The 26627-nt window shown below is 37.1% G+C and overlaps 1 protein-coding gene across 5 annotated transcripts in view; it reads right to left on the reverse strand.

Annotated features, from left to right (window-relative positions):
* LOC310899262 (teneurin-3-like) overlaps nucleotides 1-26627 on the reverse strand; it is a 1088357-nt gene that overhangs the window by 766482 nt on the left and 295248 nt on the right. For all 5 annotated transcript variants that reach the window (XR_014584113.1, XR_014584114.1, XM_083835486.1 and 2 more), the window contains exon 5: nucleotides 3887-3946. The gene's annotated coding sequence lies outside the window, so the exon portion shown is untranslated. The remainder of the gene's footprint in view (nucleotides 1-3886; nucleotides 3947-26627) is intronic.

A 26627-nucleotide genomic window follows, 5' to 3' on the forward strand; every position in this document is an offset into this window, starting at 1 on the left:
ATCCAGTTTCCTAGTACAGTAGAGACATAAAATGAAGAGGGAAACACACTCATGTCAACACCCTGATATTCATAAATGTTAGGTCTCCATACTTGAAATAACAATCTTCATAATTTCTTATTGGCAATCAAATTTCTGTTAAAAATAAAGAACAGGATCCCACACAGAAATTATTTCTCCCCTTCATATTCAGGATGAGCTGACAAAGTGGAGAACTTTTACCACATTTTACCAAAGATAACCTACTAAATAACTAGAGGGGAGAAAAAATAATCAGAATTAACTGGTAGGTGTGCATACATAAAAAACTAACAGTAGCCTCTGGAACAATCAGAATAGCCAGGACTTCAGAACTGTGGTGGTTTAACACTGTTAACACCACAATGCTTTCTCACTGCCCCTCCTCAGAAGGCTAGGGGGAGAAAATAAGATTTAAAAAAAGCTCGTGAGTGAAGAAAGGGAGACCACTTATCATTTACCATTATGGGCAAAAAAAGAATTTATTACCTATTGCTAACAGACTAGACCAGTTAGAACAAAAAGCAAACTAAAAATACTTTCCTCTCATCCACCTTTTTCTACCTCCTCCTCTGTAATAGTGCAGGGTTACAGGGTCCATCTTTCAGAAGCGAACTACTCCAGCATGAATCCCCGCAGGTGGCAGTTCCCCCAGACCTCCTGCTCCACGTGGGCTCCTCCACGGGCTGCAGCGTGGAGATCTGCTCCATGTGGGACCCATGGGCTGCAGGGGGACAGCCTGCTCCACCAAGGGCCTCTCCACAGGCCGCAGGGGAACTTGTGCTGCGTGCCTGGAGCACCTCCTGCCCTCCTGCTGCACTGACCTGGGTTTCTGCAAGGCTGTTTCTCTCACATTTTCTTGCTCTTCTCTCCCAGCTACTGTTGCCCTGCAGTTCCCCCTGCTCCCTCCCCCACCCCCAACTCTGCTTTCAGAGGCCCACCCATTGTCACTCCCTGGCTTGTCTTCGGCCAGCGGCACGTCCCTTTTGGAGCCGGCTGGAGCTGGCTCTGATCTGACATGGGGCAGCTGCTGGGCTCTGCTCACAGAGGCCACCCCTGCAGCCCCCCCACCAAAACTTTGCCACATAAACCCAATACGAGAACACAGAAGATGAGAGAGAAAATGAAGAGTTCACTTCATAGCATCTTTGGTGAAAACTGCATCTTTCCCTTTGCAGTAGACAGAATGAACTTCTCTACTCAAATATTTTAAGTTCCCGTCCCTTCCCCCAACAGGATTAAGACTGATTTTAAAGATTCTGTTCCCACTGACCAACGTCAGTCCCCAACAAACCATTCTCATTTCAATTGCATCAGTTAAAAACAAAATACCCTCAGCATACCACAAAAAAGTATCATGTGATGTATAAGGACAACTGTTCCTCATGGACTGCAGTGCCATCACGAAGTAAGATTACAGTTTGTAAAGACCAGGAAAGATGTTGTTTGTATTTATGTAAATATTTACACATAACCCAGCAAAAGATCATAGAATGATAGAGTCATTTGGGTTGGAAAAGACCTCTAAGACCAACAAGTTCAAATGCTAACCTAGCACTGCCAAGTCTACCAGTAAATCACATCCCTAAGCACCACATCTACACATCTTCTGAATACCTCCAGGGATGGTGACTCAACCACTTCCCTGGGCAGCCTGTTCCAATGCCTCACAACTCTTTCGGGAAAAAAACATTTCTTAATATCCAACCTAAACCTCCCCTGGTGCAACTTGAGGTCATTTCCCCATATCCTATTACCTTTTGCTTGGGAGAAGATACTGACCCCCACCCAGCTACAACCTCCTTTGAGGTAGCTGTAGAGAGCAGTAAGGTCTCCCTTGAGACTCTTTAGGCTAAATATTGCCAGTTCCCCCAACCACTCCTCAGAAAACCTGTTCCCTAGGCCCTTCACCCGCTTCATTGCCTTTCTTTGGGCACACTCCAGCACCTCAGTGTCCTTCTTGCGGCAAGGGGCCCAAAACTGAACACAGTATTTGAGGTGTAACCTCACCAGAGCCAAGTAGAGGGGCACAGTCACTTCCCTAGTCCTGCTGGCCACTATTTCTGACACAAGCCAGGATGCTTATGGCCTTTTTGGCCATCTGAGCACATTGTTGGATCATATTCAGCTGGCTATCCACCAATACCCCAGGTCCCCTTCTGATGAACAGCTTTCCAGCCACTTTTCCTCAGCCTGTTGCGTTGCATGGGGTTGTTGTACCCCAACTGCAGGACCCAATACTTGTTTTTGTTAAAGCTCATACAGTTGGCCTCTGCCATCCAGCCTATCCAGATCCCTTTGCAGAGCCGTCCTATCCTCATGCAGATCATTCTGCTCCTTGTCCCCGTCTTCCAGCTCAGGGGGCTAGGTACCCAGAGAACAACCGGTCTTACAATCTTGACTGCTTTGAAGTACAACTGGCCACTAGTAATAATTAAAACAAAACAACAAGAAAAAAATACAAACCGCTAGAAAAAAATAAAAGAAATTATGTGGGAAATCATCAGGTTATAGAGCTGTCTCCTAAAACGCTGCATTCCATAGCAGCCCAAGATTTTCATGTTGCAAAATGCAGAATTAAAAGCAGGTGTTGTTTGTATTTTTTTTTCTCTCTCTCCAAAAGTGGCTATCTTTTTCTTTACTTAAAACCATGGTGAACACCTGATCCAGCATCTGCCAATTTATACACACCAAAATTGCTGGAGGTAAGTTGATTTAAGAATACTCAGTACACCTCTGTATTCAAATATTTAATCACAGTTTGGTTGTTTGTTTTTTTTTTCCCCCTCTCAGTTCATTGTACCACAGCTTGTGGAAGGGGAAGATTACTGTAACTTTTTTTGATAACTTACACGTAGAGAAGAGTTCAGGAAAAAAGAGGTAGACATAAATCAAAAATGAATTACTAAGAACAGTCTTAACAACACAGTTTTGTAATGGCACTGATTGTTACAGACCCCTTCAAAATACTACAGGGCTTACTCTTCTATGATATTGCCCAGACATTGCCCCGAGCTATGATGTCCTGAAGCCACAAACACCCTCTAGCAGTGTCACACACTGCTACTCAGTGTGAGACTGCCGGTCTCCCTCCAACAATCCTTGTTCAATGTCTAATGAAAACTGAAGCCAAACTGGAAGCTAATAAAAGATATAAATTCCAGAATAATCCCCTGTTGATAAACACTGCAACTGGTATTCCTTCTCTTTTATATTCCATTTTACAACAGGTATGTGGTTAAAATACATTTAGAAAGGATATAAAAGGCTTTATTTGCATAGTAATTTCACATTGTGCTCTTTTCCACAAAGACCGTTAATAGCTATTAAGAGAAATAGTGTCAAAGACAATGTCCGTTAAAATGGTCATTAATGACAGATTGTGTTCAGTGCTATTTTGAATTCTTGGCTGTGAAACATAAGTGCAATAATCTAGAAATAGCTCATCATTTATCAATCTAGTGCCCTGTTTTAACCTACCAGAACACTTACACTTGTTTTGCTTGTAACGTGACATTTTCTTCTTTTCAGGTTTCCCGTTACCCATTAAAATATAGTAAAGCTTAAGATATATTAATGCTTCCACTTTCATTTCTAATCAACCTTAATAACTTAATAAGAATCATTTCATAAAAACAATTACAGTATTCAAGGAAACATTTTATTTTATTCCTTCTGTGAAACATAACTAAATATTCTGAATCAGAACCATCCGATGCACTAAGAACTTACTTGTAGCATTTCAGTATCAGCCATAGTTGGCAGTTGTATTGCCTTTCTAGAATATACTTAGATTAAACATCACAAAGACTCCTACTAAAAAGAAAACTTTATAAAAAAGAGTCATAACACATACATAAACACTTACTGTTACTTCCTTGCTGTAGAATCTATGTTCTCAATGAAAGTTAGCATTCAATGTTATTGCCTGTTAAGAAGTCAAAACAACATGAATATGTTAATTTAATATAGAATAAGCTTTGAATTGCAACAGCTAATAAGAATCTTTTCATGCCATAAATAAGAAATATACCCACAATAATGTCTAGGAATCGTTTTTTCCCCATGAATTAAGAATCACAAATGCAGGGCAAGTGGAAATTATGTCTTAATAGAGACACTGTCACAGAAAGAGCTAAGAAATGCCACCTTGGGACCATGGAAAAAATTTTAGAATGTGCACAAATAAAAAACTAATGAAATGAAAAACAAGCCTTAACTCACTCTAGTATTCCAGCAATAGACACAAATTATTATGATGGAGGCTCATTCTCTCATTACTGGCAATACTAATAATTCTAATTCAAATTTGATTTCTTCTTCCCCCCCCTTTTTTTTTAAACATTGATACCAAGCTGATTTTATCTCCACTTTCATTTACTCCATTAGATCTTTCAAGTATCTTGGGTCAGAGAAAAAATGTAAGTTTGACCATGTTGCCAATACCGTTTTTCTTATTTAGAGAGACAATGATTAAATAGCACAACAGGTTCTCTTACAGTGAGATACTCTGATTTTGATATGAAAAGTGGTATTGCCAGAGCAGAAAGAAAGAAATGGAAAAGCAAAACAAGGAACATTTCACATTGCTTCTTATCTTACAGGAAATCCTACTTGTATTTTCCTTTCCTTACATAGAAATACCCACTTCTAGTAATTGGAGTAGTAAATAATGTTAATTGTATTAAACATTGACAAAGTCAGGCCTATAACGTCCATGAAAGTAGTTAACTTTCTAACACGTAAAATGTCTCTGAATTCTTAATGTGACTTCCTGCATGCTAAAGGAGTATGAAAATATCCACATCTACATCCCTTCGACTATTGAGATTGTATCATTATAAAAACAATACTAGGATAAATATTATCATTCTGGACTGAAGTGATCTTTCAAAGAAAATACATATTTACATCCACTAAAACATCTTAATCCAAAGTACTGTTGTACTTTTCCTCCACAGGCAAGTTTTAATCCTAAGAAAGTGAAATTGTTTTATTTTAAACAAAACCAGCATGTTACAACATATGACATGAGAGTTGAGATTTAATACAGAAAACAAGACAGGTTTTTGTTTGTTTTTTTGTTTTGGTAACAGAAATTCCTTATTTGTAGGAGTATCAACAATATAATTGAGACAGAACTCTCAATTTCCTACAGTCCGCAGATCAAAATGGGGAAAAAAGTAAATTATCCAATGGCTTTATGCATGGGCACAAATACCATGAGATAAATGGATAAATGCAGCCAAGCTTAGGCTGGAAGAACTCTGGACAAGTGTCAGGATAATAGTGTGATAAAAAATAATACTTATTTTAACTGGAGGTCTTGTTGAACCCTGCAGCAATACCAAATAAATAAATAAAAACCCACTGTAAAATACCAGCTAACAGCCTAAATCTGGGGAGATGAGATTAGATGCATGAAAAGACAACAGAAGTCTCCAACTGGTAGTCCAGTGTCAGGTAACTCATTAGTGTTATCACAGGATGGCTGAGGCTGGCAGGGCCCTCCAGAGCCCACCTGGTCTAACCCCTGCTCATGCAAGGCCACCTGGAGCTGCTTGCCCAGGACCATGTCCAGGTGGCTTCTGAAGATCTCCACAGCCTCTCTGGGCAACCTGTGCCAGTGCTCAGCCACACACACAGGAGAAGAGTGTTTCCTGATGTTCAGAGGGAACCTTCTGTGTTCCAGTTTTGTGCCCATTGCCTCTCTGAAGGCCAGTGATCATAAGGTGTGATGCACCATCCTTTTAGTGGTTTTGCAGGCAGTGGAGGCAAAAAGGCCTCCAAGGACACCTACAAAGAAAATGTTCAAATAAGATGTACACAGTTTCATTAACATCATCATTCATTCATGATTTCTGCAATTGGTTTGTAGAATAAACTAGCATCATTTGAAAGTATTAGTGAGCTTAGTAAGCAGGGGAGGTTTTGCAAGAATCTTTCAATGCTTGTATTCTAATAAGCAGTTCTCATCAAACAGGCTTTTTGCTAAAGAAATGTTTAACAGCTTTCAAAAGTATTCCATCCAATAAGAAACTTAAGCATAGGTGGCATAAGTACAAACCAGCAAAACTACGACATCATTTCCAAGGATTCCATCATATAACAAGAATAACTGATTAACATTTTCAGGTGGTCTGTTTTCATTTAGGTAACCCAATAATGCATGGAAAAATGCCATTGTATCTAACTGTAACCATGATTTACATGATCTAGCTTTGCCAGCATAGAGATGATAGATTCATTTACATTTTTTTCCTGTACTGAAGCAATATGAGCAATCATCCAGTTTTCCCAGAAAAGCTTTATTGAAAGCACTGACGTTTTACAATATTTACTCTAAAATGTTTTCAAATCATAAAACATATGTCCTTTGTACTTTTAATAACTTGTTGCAATTGATGGACTAATTTTGAACTTGTTAAGTCATTTATCTTGAGCTTCCAGTGTTGGAAGAAAAATCGAAAAAGAATTAAATGAACTGCAAACTCTTAAGAATCAGAAAAAAATTAAAATATCAGATTTGACACGCACTGAAGTTTGTTACTAAATAGTTAGAGTTCTAATGTACGATTGTACAGTAAAACCATTCTTGTACTGAACAAAAGAATGAAGTCAAGGGTACAAATGCATCAATTTACTGAAAAATTAGTAAACACTAAACTGGCCTATTTTGAGGCACATGTGTTTTCAGTAGGTCTTAAATAAATTATAAATAACACTATTTAAAATGGTGACCTCTTCTAAAGCCAACAATAACATAACTAAAAAGGCATAAGAATCTCAAATCTAGAAAAATCTTGACTTGAAGTCACTTTTCAGTGTTCGAATTCCCACTGATCTCCTTTTCCTTTCAGAGTTTTCAGGAGAACTGTATCAGGAATCAGCTAGCTTACAGAAAATGCAGACCAGAACTTTTAGAGGTTGTTGGATGTTATCATCTCCTCTTATCTTCAGCATCAGAAAAACACAATTTAATTTTAATGCACATATATGCGTATCACAGACCTTTAGAACACAGAATGGTTTGGGTTGGAAGGGACCTTAAGGATCCTCTAATTCCACCCCATCACCACAGGCAGGGACACCTCCCACTACACCAGGTTGCCCAAAGCCCCATCCAGCCTGGCCCTCAACACTTCCAGGGATGGGGCATCTCTGGGCAATCAGGTATCATTGAATAGGAAAACTTTTAAGAACCACTCCTACTTCCAATGTCATGTACTTGTAAGAAAAACAAAGTACACCAATGGTGGTTACATTACACTTTCATAAAATATTACAACAATCTACCCAGCATTTTTGATAGGTGTTATGAATATTCTTCTGTTTTATGTTATACGCACTTCTCCAGACTATGCCAAGAAAAGCCAACTATATTTGTCATGAAAACCATATTCAACTTGCAATATTTCTGACTACTAAATACACAAGTTTAGCCTAAGCTTACATGATATAAATGAAACTCAGAAACTGCTCAGCAACAAAGGAATGAAATTAAAACCTACACATGCTTTTAACATTTTTGGTATAAGAAAGCCTAGAAATAGCTTCCAAGGTGAAAGCCCATTTTGCCTACTTCAAATGCTAGCATTATGAAGCATTTTGTTTTCTAAATTATAGGGAAAGTGCAGTTGCATTTTACTTTCTTGTACAGGTTAAAAAACACAATGCAAAATAAGCCGCATATACATAGTTTTGTCCAATATTACACAGTAATATTTATCCAGATCATGCAACTCAGATCGGTGTTTCCACATTTGCTAGGTCATTAAAAAAATGAGATGCTCTGTTAAAGTTGAGATGCCTTAACGCAAGATAAACAGTCTCCATCTCTCTTCAAAGTTTTCATTTAACATAACTATTGCTGTGAAGCGAAGTGTGTATTTAATTCAACATATGAATTCACAAAGGACAGGCTTAGTTCTTTATAATATTAGCATTACTTATAACATTTTTTTGGTTTCACTAAATTCTCCCATTTCCATTACAGAAGATATATATATGCACATATATTTAATAATGAATGCTTACAAACAAAAATAAGAACAATTAAACCTAGAAATGGGGCATGACCCAAGGGTAAAAGAATGTTTTCAGTTATTAATTAGAAGTTTGGTACTTTAGCATACCTGGTAAATATCAGTTTAATAGGCCACCTTCTAAAGATGCTTACCCCAGAAAAAGATACTTGACATTAATTTAACAACTCAACTTGTTCAAAGTTGTCAGCTTTAACTCTCTCCCCTGCTAATGGGGTGGCAGGGAACAATAGAGCTCTGCCTACACAGACCTGCACTGACAAGCTCTGTGCGGTGCATGAGAGAGCAAAACAACCATACAGCTTTAATATTTGCAACTATTCCTTGCTATATTAATGAAGGCAAACCAATGCTAAAGCCTCCCTTGCTTACCTGCCTCAGTAAAGTTTTGGGCCTTCATGCATTTACTTTGGTTTTTGGACTGTACTACAGACTTGGACTATGACATACAGATAGCTGCATTTTTATATCAGAAGGAAATAGAAGATGCTCAAAGTCAAGAATTCCTTAAGCTATATATAAATGCTCAAATCCAACAGACTTTAAAGCATCTAAGTGGTACTCACCTGGGACTGACTGCACACAGCAGAAGGGCCAATTACAAGATGTACACAGCTAAAATAAAGTAGGATTAAAGCAATAGAACGTGTGCCATATAAGTTTTGCCCTCACTCTGTCACTGAAAAGTAATACTTAAAATTGCACACAAGGACTAGAAATCACATCACAATGCACCCACAGAAGCTCAATCTATTTTGTGTATCAATGAGAAGGTTAAGAAGTAAATAACAGCAATATAGTTAGAGGTGGCTCTTTGATCTTGTTGATATGCTTATAGAATTAATGTCTAGAAATCACAGGTAAAGATAAACTTTTCATGTTACATATGCACTAAGATATACATCTGAAGTTAAAAATACCAAGGTCGTCCAGTATCATTCTTCTTCCCCCTTCACTGATGTTGTTGGTTGTCATAAAGTTTTAAACGCTAAAAGTAAAAGTAAGCAGCAAACAAGTTTTTCTAAGCTGTTCTGTTCAAAAGATAGGCAGAGCATAAGCCTGTAAAGCTAATACTTTTTCCACAATAATCGCTAGTTCTTCAATATGTTAACTGTAAATATTACATTTCTCTTTTCCCCTTTAAAAAAAAATGGTAAGTTCATCAAGAAAAAGTTCGGTGGTAGGCCAAGGATATCTGTGATCAAAATCTGTAGAAGCAGAAATGCGCTATTTACTTCATTGTCTGATTATTTTCCATACATTTTAATCAATATTTCTGTTTAAAGAGGAAAGATTGTCATCAGCACATTTTGCTCCTGGGGCATTTTCTTTCTTTCTTTTTTTTTATTAAACGTGTTGTTGTTGATGATGATGATGGTTTGTTGTTGTTTTGTGTCGTTTTTTTTTTCCCCGAGTTCAGGTGAAAGGCAAGGTAAAAGCATAATTAAAAAATATATATACATTGCATACATCTTGCACACAATCCAGATGTGTGCAAGATATAAGAACAAAGCCAAATATTTAACTCCAAGGGCTGGAATTTGTTAATACCAAACCTAAATTAACAACATATATATCTTATAGTGCAAGAAGTCTATATATTTGATCACCATAATAGGAACCATACAGTTACTTGTCATCTCCAAAAATTCAAAATAGGTTGTCCTCAAAACCAGCCAACCAAAACCCAGCAAGAACAGCAACAAAAACAAAAATCCCAAACACGCAAAAGTAGAGGGTAAACTGTAAGAATTTGCTCCTCGGTTTATAATCCATACCCTCCAAAATAACTGCTTTCACTACTCACAATGAAACATTGTCTGTGCAACAGACCAATGTGAAAATCGAAGGTCTGCTGGTTTTGAATGAAGAAGTTAGTGATAATTAACTGATCTCCATCTGTAGTTACTAAGGAGCTGCATTTATTCTTTTTGAACATTTGTATCCCAAAGTCGTTCACATATGCAGTTATGTAGAATGCAAGGTACAGCATAAGGCAAGCAACTCACTGGTAGAGATGAAACAAGGAGCTATTTACTGGCAGGCCAAGTAGGGCTGATGGTACTACTAACAGAGATAACCACTCATTTCAAAAAAAAAAAAAGCTGGAAAGTAATGTTTATCATCACTAAATAGTCAGACCATTTCCAGGACAGTATCTAACAGAAGAAATGACTGAACCCAACCATGAGATTTGGACAGATTGAAAAGGAAAACTGGCTCAGACCCCCGACTGCCCCTTGACCAAAAGGGGAAGCAGGACACCTGCAGATGAAAAAGGAGGCTTTCTACAGACCTTCAGCCTGAGTGCATAATGAGCTTTTCTTGACCTGTACATTTTATGAGCTTTGGAGCTAACTTGTCTATTTGATATCTTACTAAAGAAAGAAATTTCATTTTATCTTAACATTACTTAATGTCCCACAGTAATCACAGTACTAGCAAGATGTTGCTCAGTTAGGGCTGCAGGAAATCTGCAGACTGTGGCAAGTGAGCACATTGAGAAGCATCCTACCTATCAAGCACACCTTCCACTTGGCTAAACCATAGCAGTGCGACACATGCCCTGTTTCAGCCTCACATGCCAGGTAGAAAGCCGGCAGCAAGTGAATGAGAGCAGTAAGAAGTGTCTGCTTGTAACAGGCAGCCATAAAGGGCTGACATGGCTTAAGATACCAAGGGGCACACTGGATGATGTTCAAGAAAGAAAAAAAAAAAAGAAAGCATCAAGCCATTTAACACTCATCAGATCTTGAAGCTGGGGACATAAAAATGTACAAAATCATGTGGAATAAGCATATACACATTCAAATCAATTCAACGTTGCCAATCAATGGTTTATTAAATCACTTAAACTCAACAATTATTTAACAGTTTCTGGGAGATCCATTGCATAACACATGTACGGACACTTAAGAAAAAAAGCTGACAAAAATACTGCTTTAAGGAACAATTTAAGGATGAACAAAATCCAAAACATTGTAGTAAAATCACACAAGAGTCAGTAAAAGTTCTACAGAAATCAGTTTCCATACAGTGAGTCACAAAGAGACAATTTGAGTATGCACAAGCAGTTTATTACATCTCTGTGAGCAAAAGTAAGTCCCTACTAATAGAACACTGAAAAGAAAACCCCATTCTACCTCTACTTCTGTCTTAATACAGCCTCTCCTGTGCTTCACTCATATTGTACATATACTCATTTAGTTATGAAGTCAATGAACAGTCCTCCCTTTCGTTAAGATTTTTGATAAATGAATTCATTTCTTTGAATAGCTTACTAATATTTCATCTTAGAAACCGGAAGAACTGATGATCTGAATTCTGAAAACAATTTGTGTTCAGAGAAAGAGAACAGAAATAACAGTACTTAATTCACTGTTACTTCATTCACAAAAGCTTAGACGCAGGAACAGAGAGTAACTTCACCAACTGGGTCAAAAATTGTTGGATATTTTCACAAATACACACACTGGTGAAGAGAAGCAACTAAAGATGAAGCAGCAAAACCAAGAAAATATGATGGAAACAGATAACTTTTTAAGCCAAACATTATCTAGAAGAGGGCCTGGACTGTGAGCATGTCCTTTGCACAACATGGAGTACTGCAGGGAAACATGTCCTGGAGGTTACTTACTCCAAGGTTATATTAGCATAGAAATCTCAGTAGATCTGCACCTAACAGTATGGATCTGATCTAACAAATCCTACACTTCAGAGGCAAGGCTTGTGTCAGTAAGACAGATATATATATATTATCATTGTGTAATATAATCATACCGTGCTATACTGCACAAAAATCATAAAGATACATGAACTCAGGCAAGCACTGGCTCAGACATCCAAACTACCTTCCACTGTGTGGTGCCAAAATACCTTTACCCTGTGTTGGGTTGGGATTTTTTTTGAGTTGTGTGTATATATATATATATTTTTTTTTCTTTTTTCAAAAACACTGTTACAACAACATCCCAAACTCAGCTATACTAATAAATATAGCATAACTGCAGCACATAGCTTCCCTCTACACACCCTTTGTTTTTTTTTTTGTTTTTTTTTTTGCTTCTCTCCCCTAAATAACATCTGCTATTTAGAATATGTGACCTACAGTTGGGATCAGACTCATTTTTCCCAGGTTTTCACATTTCCACCAGCACTTTTTTTTTTCCCCAGAGAAAAAGGAAAAGTTCTCAGAGGACATCAAGACTTCACGGATACTAAATGAAAAGAACTTGTTCACTCCTAAAGTAAGCAGCCATTAAAGTGCAAAGATGTGTTTAAAAAAAAAAAAGAAAGAAAGAAAAAGAAAAAAAGAACACTATTCTAAAAAAAGCTTTAAAGTACTGATGATTAAATAAATAATACTTTTGAAAGAAAATCTACTGTATAGGTCAGAGCTCCATAGTGTGTCATTTAAAGTAGGGTTACAAGAAGCAGCATTATGGTTAGCAATAATTAGCAGGAAATGGGAGTGAAAAGAAGCAAGTTCATCTTTTAAAGGCATAAAAAAAGAATATACAAAGAAATTTCTCTTTCACTTCTCATGCATGTGACATTTCCCATGCCTTTGGAAAGTTGATTTTAAAAAAAAGTCTGAAACAAGCTTTCATATAAGGAAGGAGTAATTGGAGTGACCCAGCTTTCTATGGCTGCCAGTTGTTTTTAATAACTTCTAAAATCATAGACGTAACAGTAAGTTTGTCACTGAAGTTGCCTTTTAAAAATCCTATTTACAGTTAGCTTTCTAATTCACACTTTCTTAGGTGTTTCCCATATTTCAACTTCCCTCAATCCAGACATGTTTGTTGGTCAAGTGGCTTTCAGCAGATGGAAGCGTCTTTATTCTGCAGCTTCTGTATGGACACCTGCAGTTAGTGTCCATATGGAGTGGACAAGTGAGTCACAGGAGAAAATGTGATTTGGTCATTTGTTTTAGCAAATACAACTGGTTTTCTTGTAATTAGAGGAAAGACCTTTAAAGTGGATCTGGCAAAGTATATAGTTCTTCTTATTCTTACCTTAATAAACTCCCCTTGAGAAATATGTGGCAAGAACAGAATGAGATAAAAGAATGAGACAAGATGTGGTGAAAAAGGACTAGAAAGAAAATGACAAAGAGGGAATTAGAAGGAGAGTTAGAAGCAAAAACGAATGGTGATAAAAGCAAGCGGTCAAGGAGGAAAACATCAAAAATGCATGAAAGTTTTTAAACAGAAAAACACATGGGAAAATAAGTAGCAGAACAGAAAAGGGGCTAGATTAAAATTTGGCTGGAAAGAATTACAAATGTAGCAAAGCACTGTGTAATGCAGTAATGAATAAAAGAAGGCATACAAGGATAGTACTTGAAGAAGCAATCAGTAGGAGCAAGGTTCCTCATGTCCAGCCTGATGGTTAAGGCTTAGAGCATGCTATGCTGGGAGCAGGGAACCCTGAGCCTCAGCCCCCCCCCAAAGCCTGGAAAGGACTCCTGAAACATTCCCCACTCACTGCTACTTCTACTAATTAGGAATACTGCACAGAGCAGCTCAGCACAACTTGCAGGAACACAGCCTGTAGCTCCTGTAACCAACACAGCAGCATATCTGCCTCTGGTAGCTCTTATTAGTCATTACCTAGCTCTTGCTAAGAGCCTGTTAGCCTACCAGCACTGGCTTGCAAAAAGTTCCTAGCATTTGGAAGAAAGCAGGGTGTCTTAACAGTACTCAGTCTCAACTTCATCCCTACTTCTGTCTTTCCTTCTTTGCATGCCCAGTATTACACCGTAAATCTCCACTGCCTGCTTCACAACAAATTTAGCTAAGAAGCTGGTAAGACTGCAACTATCTTGAGCCATTTCCACTCGGTACTTCTCACAGCAGTGTTCATCTCTGTGTTAAGATGTCCTACAGCTTTGGTAGGCAATATCCCCCTGTCTCTGGCAGAACTAGTGGTGGACATGGGGTAAAATGAGGCTGTAAGCCATTGTCTAGCCTTCTCCAAGATTTGTATACTGAATTTTACAAAACAGAAGATGGGCTATTTCATTCCAGTTCCCTTATCACAATATCACCTACTTTTCCACAGAGAATTTAAGACTGCTTTCAGGCAGAAGGGGTTACCCCCTGGGCCCACATCTGCCTGGCTCCAGATGCAGCTGGGCTCCCTGAGGCCTTCTGTCCCCACACCGCAGGCCCTCAACTGCTGACATGCGGCCAGTGACAGGCCCTGCTCAGCCAAGGGCCCATCACGAGGAGGTGCCCTTGGGGCACCCTCAAAGGCTGGAGATCCTGGGGATGTCACGGCTTGAGTCACTGCGCTGTGTAGGTTGACCAAAGTCTGACTGGACCCGGTTGAGGCCTGGTGGTCTCCCCCACTCCGTAAATGCCCCATAACACCGCAGACTTACACAAACACAGAGCCAACAAAGGGGACAAAGGAACACAGACCCCAGCTGGCCACCAGCAGGGACACCATGATGCCAGCTGCCAGAGAAGGCACGACTCGGCCCAGCACAGCTTAAGGGTGGTGATGATCTTCTGGGGAAACCCAGATAGAGCAGGGACTCAGGCCACAGGCGAGAGTAGCAATTCATGCATCTATTATTTGGAAAAAAGGCCTTGAAAAATCAATTTATTGCATCTACCTATCTAGCTGCAATATAGGAGAACTAAAACTTTTCCTTTTAACACTTTTTTGCCCATTTTTGCTCAATTTACATTTCCTGTAATTGCCTACATGGTGCCAGAATCTGAAAGAAATCCCAGGCGTCCCTCTCCTGATGCGTCACATTTCTGCTCAGCCACAGGGCGTGCAGCCCTGCTGCTTTTGGCTGCCTTTACAGGAGCAGCATCTGGGCTTGTTGTGGTTTTTCCCTCAGCCACAAAGACCTATTCTACACTTTCTTCATCAGCATACTTACAGCACTATCCTTGTCTTTATTTTCATCCTTCTTCTGAACTTTCCTCCTTTTTCCACTCCACCAGTTCAGCTACCTCTTCATTTTTAGCCATCTCCACAAATGATTCATGACCTCTATCATCCACCTGCGTTCTTAGAGTAGCACCTTGCTACATTTACTTTCATAATATAGCACACAACTAACAAACAAACAAACAAACAAACAAACAAAAAACCCCTCTCTGTAACAGCCCAACCTTACCTCCTCCAACAGCTAAAAGCAACAAGCTCCCAAAATCCTCTACCATCTGCAGAGCAAGCCCTCACTGAGGCACCGAGGAGTGCTGGGAAGCAATCATCCCAGCTGTGCTCCATCAGCTTCAACAGGCACCACCTGCTTGCTTTTGTCACCACCCCCTCAACCCAAAACCAACACCACCACCCACAAATAATATAAAGGTAGAGTTTATACTACACTTGTTTTGCATGGGCTTAAAATGCAAAATATATTGTTACTGTAATAACAAGCATTTCATTATTGTGAGTCTGTCTTCCGTTGCAGAACAATACTTTTCCAAAACTTTTGAGAAAGATGCTCTTGGGAGGGGGAGTCAGCTGCATAAAGTTGCCAGCGGAAGCAGTAGCAGACATTTTCTGCAGTCACCAGGCTGTTATTGGACAATGTTTTTCACTCTGACATATTATTGACTGTAAATCCTGAACAATGCTCCCGAACATCACTTTGCCTAAACTTCCACTTTTTTCTCCTTTCTTCTCCCATCTTGTAGTTACTTTCTAAAATCTCCTTTCATCATGCTTTGCTTTTTTTTTTACTGAAAATTTACTTAAACTATTTATAAAGTCAAAAAGAAATCCAAAATGAACATAGCATATTCCTTCAAATCATTAATCTATTCATAATTCTTTGAGTTTGCAACCATTTTGTCACCTGGGTTTTTACACTGTCAAGCTCTTAGTATGTTGTTTTATAGCAGGCTGGAGCCCTGATCTTCACTGGAGTGCAATAGCACCAGAATTATAATAATAAATAGTTATGTGCTCTCTCTTTTCTGCAGTTATTTAACATAATTATTACCAGAGTAATACCATTACATGTCTATCTCCAGATGTTTTGCTGAGAAAATGGAAACAATAACGTGAAGCATGGCTTACCATTAAACAAAGTGAAAATATATTGTTGGGAACAAATTACAGTACTGACAGGGAAAGTTACAGCATAGCTCATCACATACACTAAAGAGATGGTTCCTTTTCCTTTGGACGTAAGAAAGTTGTGGTTGCAGACAATTACTGGATTTGTCAACAGAGTAAGCAGGAGAACCCTGATGTAAAGACAATGTGAAGGAAGTGTGCTAAACCAAAATCCAACTTTGGATACAATTCAAACCTATAAAGTTTTAACTACGTTTTGTAATTGTTAGGGAAAAAAAATGAAAAAGAAATAATGCTGAGGTGTAGCTTCCTGACAAGGTCACGTATGCAGCAGTATCCAATTTTCCTTTTTTTGAAATATTCAGAGAAACTGAATTCCTACTTTTTCTTCTCTATAAGCTCAAAAATAAAATGAAAAATATTTTATACAAATTGCTTGGGTTCAGAATTTATTTAAGCTGAATCTTGATGAAAAGAACTATAATTGCAAATGCCAGTATGATAGAAAAAAAAAAATCAGCTCAAATGGTTTTACATTTGTAAAATAGTTGTCTCATTGATTAAACAGTTCTGACTGTTAATGGGTAGTTTTGTGTCTCTGTGTGTAATAGTGATAGCACGGGTGGACATTCATAAGATATATGCCAGAAATATATAAATATTTAAACTGAGCATGGAAATATATTTGAACTGGAAAAAAAAAAAGAAAAAAAAAAAAGGAAAAGATTATTCTAAATATCTCTGGATACACAATGCTTACATATACAACATGACACAATACAATTGGCTACCAGCAGTGTTTTTCCCTTGTATTGTGACCTCATTTTTTGTATCTGGTCACTGACATCGATATACTACTAGACATGGCAGTTTAAAATTGGTTATCACATAATCTATGCTTATTCCTTTGATCACATCCAACACTGCTTACTTGACTATATTATGCTTTTCCTAGGAAATTAATCTTACCCAACTTAATAATATTACATTACACTCAAAAAATTCAACTTACGTTGCTCTTCTAAGCCAACTTCATTAAAAAAATAATAAAATAAATAAAAATAAATAAATAAAAATATCTGTGCATGTTTTCTAAAGTAGTTTTTATAAACATTTTTTAACATCAGTTCCAGTAAGTTTTCACTGTCACTTATATAGGCTTCAATATTTCATCGTATATATTCTGACCTTCAGTAATGACGAAGGGTCAAGTCTATAGCGTTTATTCTCTTGCAGATCTGTAATGTTTTCCAGGATTTTTCTAGTTTCTATTTACTAATCCAAGAGGCCTATTTCAAAAGCTCTAAATTGTACGAATTGCATGAATTTACTTGTGAAATTTAGACAACTCTAGTAAAATGGTTAAGGCATTTACATTCCGTGCAATACAGTTATAAAGACAGGATACCGAAGGTTATTTTTTAAATGCTGTAGATAAGATTACTGATTGCAACTATAGTAACATAACTTCCTACATCAGGAAAATCTCTCTTTTCAGTGATTGTCAGTGACAATAAATAGAAGTTTGCAGACTAAGTATTACTATTAACCTGTTGATACATAGTCAGATCTCTGAGATTGTAAAGAGTTGCCGTTAAATGTCTACTGCAGCCATTAATAGCCACTATGCAATCATATTCTGATCAGAAATGAAATAATACTAGTTACTGAGGGCTTTGTTTACAGAGGAAAAAAAATCATTAATTCTAGGGACTTGTGCTGTTATTATATGGAAAGTATTCTCTGTTTGCATTTTTACAAACTGTTCTTCAAAATTTATTGTATACATAATTTTGCTCATTAAAACTTGTATGTTGATTCAGTATTAGAGACTGAAACAAGAGAAAATTGAAAATTACTCAGGTAAGCAAGTGAACAATTCATGAAAAGATCATTGTAATAGAAAAATTTCAAGACAATGCACATTTTTAGCAACTAAATATACTGAAGATGTTAGTTCTAACATCTGAACTTTAGGAAAGTACTTTTCAATCGTTGCCCTTTTAACATGATTTGATATTATATACTTTTGAGGTGCTTTGGAGGTAATTAGTGAACAAAGTAATGCAAAGGTCAGTTGCTTGAAAACTGTATTTGCATTTATTCAAAATGTAAATATTTCTTTTTAAATTCTGTAACTACCCATACGCAAACTGAAACTGCCTCAACAAATTTATATAAGCTTATCTGCAAAATGTCTTTTTTGAAACTCTGATGAATAATTCTTACCTTAAACTAAGAACTCTTTTTACTCTCTTTGTCCTTCCATAATTTCTACAGAAATTTTACCAAATCTTGGGGGAAAAGAAAGAATGAACATTGCCACTGTCTTTTACTAGAGAAAAAAAAATGGGTTATTAATTTTGAAACATATGATTTTATATAACAACTTTTTTTAAGACATTACTTAACACAGTCTCTGTTCTTTGGTGTTTGTTCAGAGCAACGCTGGCTGAGCATGCAGTTGCACAAATTCCTCCTCTAAACCAGATGGCACTATTTTACTTCACACCCATCACCTTTTGAATTAAGCAATTTTGTTCAAGGCACTCTATTTGTCATTCTCTGAAGGTATGAAAAGCTAGATCAAATGCATTCTACTTCTTTACTTTTAAATGGCTTAATTATTAACTTGAAAGGAACTTTTATGTTCAAAGACTGAAAGTTTGTAAGGAACCTTTCTAGTGAACATCAGCTTCTTAAAAACAGAGGTCAAGTCTGAAGAGTCATTCAATTTATGTATCTAATTCAGGACTCAGACACAACACGTCAACTAACTGCATTCACATCAGAGAGGGTATCAGGTACCTGGCCCAACAGTATTGTCAAAGAACAGAAAGGATTCTGGTAAGCTAAAAAAAGAAATTGCTCCTTTGTTTGTCATGTAGGCAGATACGTCCGTGCTAAGAAGCATGAATTTATATCAAGATGCAGCAGCAGTGGGTTAATCTAGTCAAAGAAAGGGTAAGAGGTTGTTTCTTACTGTATTCTGTCTGAAACATATTAACTAGCAGCTTAAGTCCTTTCCAGGCTGGGAATATTTTCCATAACCAGTCAAACTCTCCAGAGTTCAGGACTCTTCTGGGCTACAGTCTTCCGTATACAAACCCCAAACCTTGTGACTACATCTTCCTGCAACCAAGGGAAATAAGTCTCTTATCCTAGGCGAGTTAACTTCCACAGATGCAGTGAAAATATTCTCATTAGTCTCTATGATTATTCAGTTTGGTGGCAGATTTTTTCTATCAAAATTAGCTCACTTAAAACTGGGCTGGGATAGAGCAATTCAGTTCGAACAGATCCATCACTCTCAAGAATGATGCATAAAATTTATTAGCAAAAACAGTAGAGAACAACAACAACAACACAACAACAACAAAAACACAATTATAAAAAAAAATGAGGTAGAAATGGGTATTTAACTCATAATTTTCTACTATACTAGATTTTCTAAGCACATGAAGTAGGTATTCTCTGGATTCTTTACCAATGGTCATCACTGCAAAAGAATAAGGTGATATGTTTTTCCCTGATGCATCAGCAAACTCTTAGATTTAAAAGTTCTTGCTAGAAAGGGTTGTAAATGCAAAAATATTTTCATTATCTTTCTTAAGAATAGCTGTTTGGAAATTACTGGCTTGTAAGTCCACACATTCAGCCAAAAATTTATTTCTGATTCTCTGATTACTTTAGGAAATTAGCATATTTCTTTCCCTTATCAAAAGGTACATGTGTTTCCACATTCATTTAGAGACATTTACATAATCCACACACATTTGATTATTTCTATTTCCTTATTTTACCAAGTACTTTAGGACACACAGAAATGAAGACATAATTATGTCTGTGACCTGAGAAATTGTGGTTTTCTATTTCTTATAAGAGGTACCACATTAAAGAAAAAAGGAAGTGTATACAAAAATGGAAGGGAAAAAGATAAGAACAACAACAACAAAAAAGAATAATGAAATGCAGAAAAAAAAATAGCAAAGATGGAAGAGAACGAATCTAGGAAGCAGAACCAGAAATAAAAGCAGAGATGCATGAGATATGAAATGAACTGAAGTAAAAGTCAAATAAGAATCAACTGGAAGAATTCAGAGCAGATGAAATGATGAAAAAAATGGGAATACAATACAAACCTATAAAATAGGTGAGTGGCAGGAATTGTCCTAAAAGAAATTTGTAGAACCAAAAATGAAAAGAGTATGTGCACTTTTTTGAAGTAAGATTAGAAGAAGTAAAATCAGGACAACTTGACTGAAGCCGATCTTGGAAATAATTACCAGAAATCTTTTGGTGCTTCCATCCCTAATGTTCAGTTATTCTCCTTTGATAGTTTTCCACAAATTGAACAGATGATACAGTATTTCAAAAGCCAATAAAGTGCTATATGGCCAGAAATAAGCTATCTTAACTAGTGCAGGAAATGCTAGAGCAATTACAATAATGACTCATCATTAAAATTATTCTTCTTTTCTAAAGTGGTCATAGCTGCAAACAGCTTATGATTATCTGAAAGTAGCCAGTCTTCAAAAGAAAGGCCAGAAGTATTTTTGTTGAAGAAGTCAATTGAATGTTCATTGTGCCTCTTACCATTACCCTTTTCCTACCTCGGAAGGCTTATTTCCTCCTTTGTCACCTCATTTATATTCTACAGTATAAGGTTCATTGATTACAATCAGGAGAAAAACTTACAATGAAGTGAATTATAACTTCTATTCACAGAGGCCTGTAGACTTGCAGTAAAAGTTGCAGATAATATCCCTAAGGCTTCTGAGATACAGCATGGCAGAAAATTGCTTCATATTGCTTAATTTGGAAACATTAACATAATGGAAGACAATCAATAGGCTCTAATAATTACAGCAAAACCACATAATTCCCACAAGTAAATATGTGCTTTATGTGGTATACAAATTGCTATCCTGTAAAATGCATAATTACATTCTCTGTAAAGCTATTCATCAGAAAACACAACTATCTCGTTATACTCTTGAGGGTATTTCAAAACTTCATTCTGTAATCCTAGCAGTATCAGTTAAAACAAGGTCTAAGAGCAAACAATAGCAAGCAGGAGCTGAGACAGTTACATCTTCAGGTATTTGAATGAAAGAAATGTCACAGGAACAGAATTCCGAAACCTGCTTCTATCTGTAACTAACAGGAATAGAAAAACAATTTTTGAAGGAACATTTGGGCTTTACAATGGGACAAATTCCCGCAGCAGCTAGCACTGCTGGCTGGCGGAGACGTCCTCCGAGTTAAGTGAAGATGGTTCCTTGTGCCACTAAAGACCAGTGAAAGATCTCAAAATACCCTTCTGGGAACAGGCTGCCCGTGTCAGAGATCAGTAATAAATGAGCCAGCTTTTTTCTCTCAATATAGTCTTTCCTTCTCTCCTATTCTTGTCACAGGCATTGAAGACACTCTTAGTGGTTTTTATGTACTATGAACTTTTACTTTATTATAAAAATACCGCTGGAATAGCCTAGTGACAATAAAACTTACTCACTGCAATACCCCTAATTTTGATGAATTGCAGTTCATCAAAGTTACAATGGAGCTAAAAATAGAGTGCTATGTTTTATCCTTAATATGTGAGCTGAATTCAGAAGCACTTTGGTACTTAAACATAGAAGACTGACTAGATTCAGGGCAGAGACATACAGAAAAAGTATTAGGATTTTGGCTTAGAAACGTATACTGCAGAAGTGTTTCTTCCAGGCTGCTTTGAAACCCTCCAAACACAGACTGCTCACAGGCTAAGTGTTTTTGCATAAGCAGGACCGATGCATCTAAGCAGGAGGCTTCCTCCCAGCATATAATGTAGCTGCTAATAATGTTGATCTATGATTTATTCAGCCATTTGCCTTATTGGCAGAAGTCCTGTGTGGTCTATACTCACAACATAATTAGCTTTTCAGATGCTAAGTAGGCTCTCTTTAAAGTACAGATAAGTTAAAGTACAAATAAATATGGATTACACCTGATATTGGAGTGCAAATCTGATGTTGAAAACGGCAACAATTTCCCAATATTGCAACTGATACCATTACCCAATAGTATTACACAGTTTTTCTTTGGTCATTTTCCTGCAACATTTTTCTATAATTTACAATTTGATTTGATAACAACTTTGTTCAGGATTCCTCAGCCTGCACAGTCCTAAACGCTGTCTTGTCTCCCGCAGAAATAATGTTACACTCTGCCTGAGACCATGTAAGAACATATGTGTACATGGGCCACCTGAATCCTGGCAATTTCTTAACCTTTACATTCTCAGATTTGAAATTGTAAAATCACTTAAAAATAAGTATGTATGTGCTCATTTTGAGTAAGAGAAATAAGGATATACCAACCCTTACTGTTCATAAAGTAGATTGAGAACTTTAGATTTGCATTCCTGCCAGTTACAATTTGAACTAAAATTTTTAACTCACAAAAATTTTTTAAATTTTTAACTTACAACTGCAAAGAACTGTTTATTTGTTTGTGTGTTTGTTTACATGAACCAAGCACTGATGAAAGAAGGACCAAAATTATACCAGCAACCACTGTGGAACCCCCAGCTGTTTTCCAGGCTGCTAAGAAATTCTGAACCTAGCTAGGGTTCCCGGATTTGGTTCCCTACATACACAATGGTCTTTAAGAGTTACTTCTATTTTTAAATGATCTGGTCCATTAGACATGCATCTATTTCTGCTCTACTACAGGTTCTTTGCTTCACGTTTTCTTTACTCAGCCCCAGCTACTTGTCCATTTCTGCCCTTCCTTGTTTCCTCCCCTCCATACTTCTCTGTTACTCCCCTTGCTAGCCCTGGTGTGCTAGTGGTGCTCTCCTGCCCCTTTCCTGCCCCAATTTTTTGTTTTCTACTGTCTCTTAAACCTTTCCCTTTCTTCCTCTTTGCCCTTTTATCATAGCCCCACCTTTTTTTTTTTTTTTCCTTGTTATTTCCTTCTTTCTATTCTTATTATCTTTGTGCTTCTTACTGAATTCTCTCCCTTTTTATATCAATTTCTCCTTCGTTACTCTTTGGACTAGCATCACAGCAATGCTGGGAGAAACTGCAGGTCTTGCTAAGCCCATGTTATTCTACAAACACAGCAAGTTATTATCATGAGCCTACGGGGAGCTGAAACATACCCAGGAGACACTGATTTTGGCAATAATCAAAGTGAAACAAAGTTGTACTGTACATATACATACAATGATATTTTTCATACTGGACCAAATCTGGTAATTTTTATGCAGTTGCAAACCATAAGTGCGTTAGCATGAGAAGAGTTTTCCAAAGTCATGGCTCCAAATCAAGGCATGAAACTTCCATGACATAGCTGTGTGTTTTAACAGAGGAACTGTATATTTTCTCCCACTGCAGAACATCTTAACCAAAATAAAAAAATAAAAAAACACACGATTTTGAGGAAGACATTGCAATTAAAATGCTAGTTTGCCAAGCTTTGGACAAAATGGTTTTAAAGTGGAAAAACATTATACAGCCATAAACATACTTAACATCTCATACCATAATAAGCAAATGCAACCTTAATAACTAACTTTACGCTCACTGGAGTTGCAGCTAAATGCTGCAACACATTCACGTACAATCACGATGGCAGTAGAAGAACTAGGCAGCAGAAGACAAGCAGTAGTTCTCACCTGATAAAAGGGTGAGAAAAAGCAAACATCCAATGTCTACCCAGTGTTTGACCCGTTCTAGTATGGGAACTCTCCTAAAGATTTCATAGAGAAAGGGTGGACACAGACAAAATTGCCTCATGTTTGGTTTGTATGGCTTTTCTGACCGAATAGTTCCAACAGAGATCACAGGAATTTAACTGATTCTTATTGTACTGCCTTTTTTCTCTTCCTCTTCTCACTGTCTTTCCTCCCTACCCAATGTATTCCTATAAAACTATAATAATAATAATGATAACAACAACAAAAAACAATAATACTTAGCTTTTACATACCCTGCTGTTCTTACCGTGGTGAAATTCCATTTTAACTCAATGGGAATTTTGTCTGAGTAAGCGCTACAGGATTCTCTCCTTGATTTATAAAGAACAATTCACCACAGCATCTAGATGCTATTTCTAAAAATTAAAAATAGATTACACAAAGCTACTTACAATGAATGCTATTTAACAGACATACTATTATCACTAAGAATATATTGGTAATGTTGGAGCTGATAACAGCAGGAACATTTGATTTTTCTTCTTCTATGATTAACCTCAGTAGGGAATATTTTGCCTTTTTTTCCTGGGTATGTCTATTTTACAGACTCCCCATAAGTTAACAAGACCGTTACTGAAGAGTGATCTCTATAGGTTTATTCTTCAAAGCACGGTAAAACTTAATTTAATCACAGCTTCAAAATATCATACAATAAAACTAATTTAATTACACTTAGCAATGGCCACTAGTCTCATTAAAATGCTAATGAGGCTTATAATTATTAAATTGCTTAATGATTGTTAATAGAAATAAATGACAAAATAAAGCTTAAGCAGAAAGTCAGAATGCCCTCAGGTAATTTTTCTTAGTGGCGGTTTCATGTGGTAGAGTTACTTTGCAGTATTCAGAAAAACAAAGCAGATTAAAGATTGAAGTAAGACGAAATAAAAAAGAAGAATGCAATTGGATATGTAGCCATCAATTGTCTCCTCTTAAAATATAGTATAGCTAATATAAACTTTCATTTGCTGGAATCCTCTAGAATATTTGTTTTCATATCCTGTGCTAAATATGGGAAATTGAATGTATATCTAAAACTCTCACAAAGAAATCCAGTTAATGAGAAATATTTTTCTGCCAGTATTGCTGAAGTAGAGTAATAATATTAGCATCGGTATGAATATGGTCATAATGGCGAATAAAAATGGGACCCGTTAATACTCAGAGACAGAGCTAAGGATTACACTTTTATTTAAATAAATTCTAATGATGGTGATGATAGTAACACCCATGGTAGTAACACCCATTCCCATAGGCAGAAAGAAAAGGAATTCTTCCACTGAGTTACAAGCAAAGAGCTATAATTTTTGTGTCTTCCTTAGCGTTAGTAACATTTACAGGACAATCACAAAGCAAGCTGTTTCTTCCAGGTAAAATGTTAATGGAGATGAACAGATTTTGAGGGAACTTATCCTAGGGTATAAGGTAAGAAGAAGACTGTATTTCTGAAATGATGAAAAATCAAAATGATTAAAATCAAAAGAAGCATTTGCACACACAATTTGCAACATATTCAAACAACGCTGTTCATGTCCTAAAATGAAAACACATTTCAAAACCTCAAACAGCAGCTGTTGCCATTTGGCCAAATGTAAAACAATGTCCCCTGTCCCCAAATTTTGACAGCTATTCAGTGGCTCCAGGAGCATCAGGCAGAGCGTAATATGAAGTGCTTCGACTCTGAAACAGGCATGAGCACTGAGCCGGCATGCGGTAACTCAGTGTGCCAGCAGTGAGGAATTCCCAGCACTCTTATTAAGTGGGCTTTCAGAGCTAGCAGCCAGCAAGGGAACTTCCCTTGGAGGCTTATGAATAGTGACAAGGAAGGAAAAGCAAAAGGCCAAAGCAAATGAAAGCCAAAGATCCTTGACTGTTTTTGGGGTCTTCTAAGATGGCTACACTGACAAAAATGTCCACTGAATGGCATCTTTAATCCTCCAGTATGATATGTTTGGGTCCAAAGGATATAATGTTGAATTAGAGAATGTTGCAAACATGCATATTATTCACAAATGAAAAAAGAAAGTGGAAGGTACGTGGCATACTCCCCAAAAATGAAACAAACTGGTACTCATTTCAAACTTCTAGGCAAGCATATTGTTCGTAACCGAGCCTTGCTTCAGTGCCAGGTTAACTTGTCAAGACTACGGCTCCAGGGTTATACTAGAAATCTTTCTGTGTAGGTGCAGCCTTACCCAGAGGGTTACAGCCGGATAGAAGCAACCATCAGCACTGGAATGGACAGCATTTGACTTTTTCAGGAGTCAGATGTCAAGAAAACCTTTCACAGCTACAGAAAATAAGCCTCCCTCCTCTTCAAGACCACCTTCTATGAGTACTATAATATGAATTCTTCTATGAATTCTATAATATTATCACACATCAGTACCGCATCAAAGGGGCAATGAATTTATAAAATCAAGTCTCCATACCAATAGAAAATAGCGTAAACTTAATATGTATTAATTTAGCAATCCAACTCAGCAGTTATTAAAATAACATTAAATTTGCATGTTCTGACACTTTGGGGAGACATTAGAAACTTAACATTTACAATTCCTAGCTTTTTTTTAGCGTATTCTCCAATCTTTTCTTTTTAATGATGAACCATAACACTTCATAGGTCAAGGTTCTCCTGACATCAGAATGTAACACTGAATGTCATTTTAATCTCAGAGTTGAATTAAGTCAGTTTGCCTACTCCTTGGAATATGCCTTTTCAGTATATTCTACTTGCTTGCACCGAAGCTTGCAGAGTGTTGAACGGT

The sequence above is a fragment of the Anser anser genome (assembly GCF_964211835.1).
Source record: "Anser anser genome assembly, chromosome: 4".
NCBI lineage: Eukaryota > Metazoa > Chordata > Aves > Anseriformes > Anatidae > Anser > Anser anser.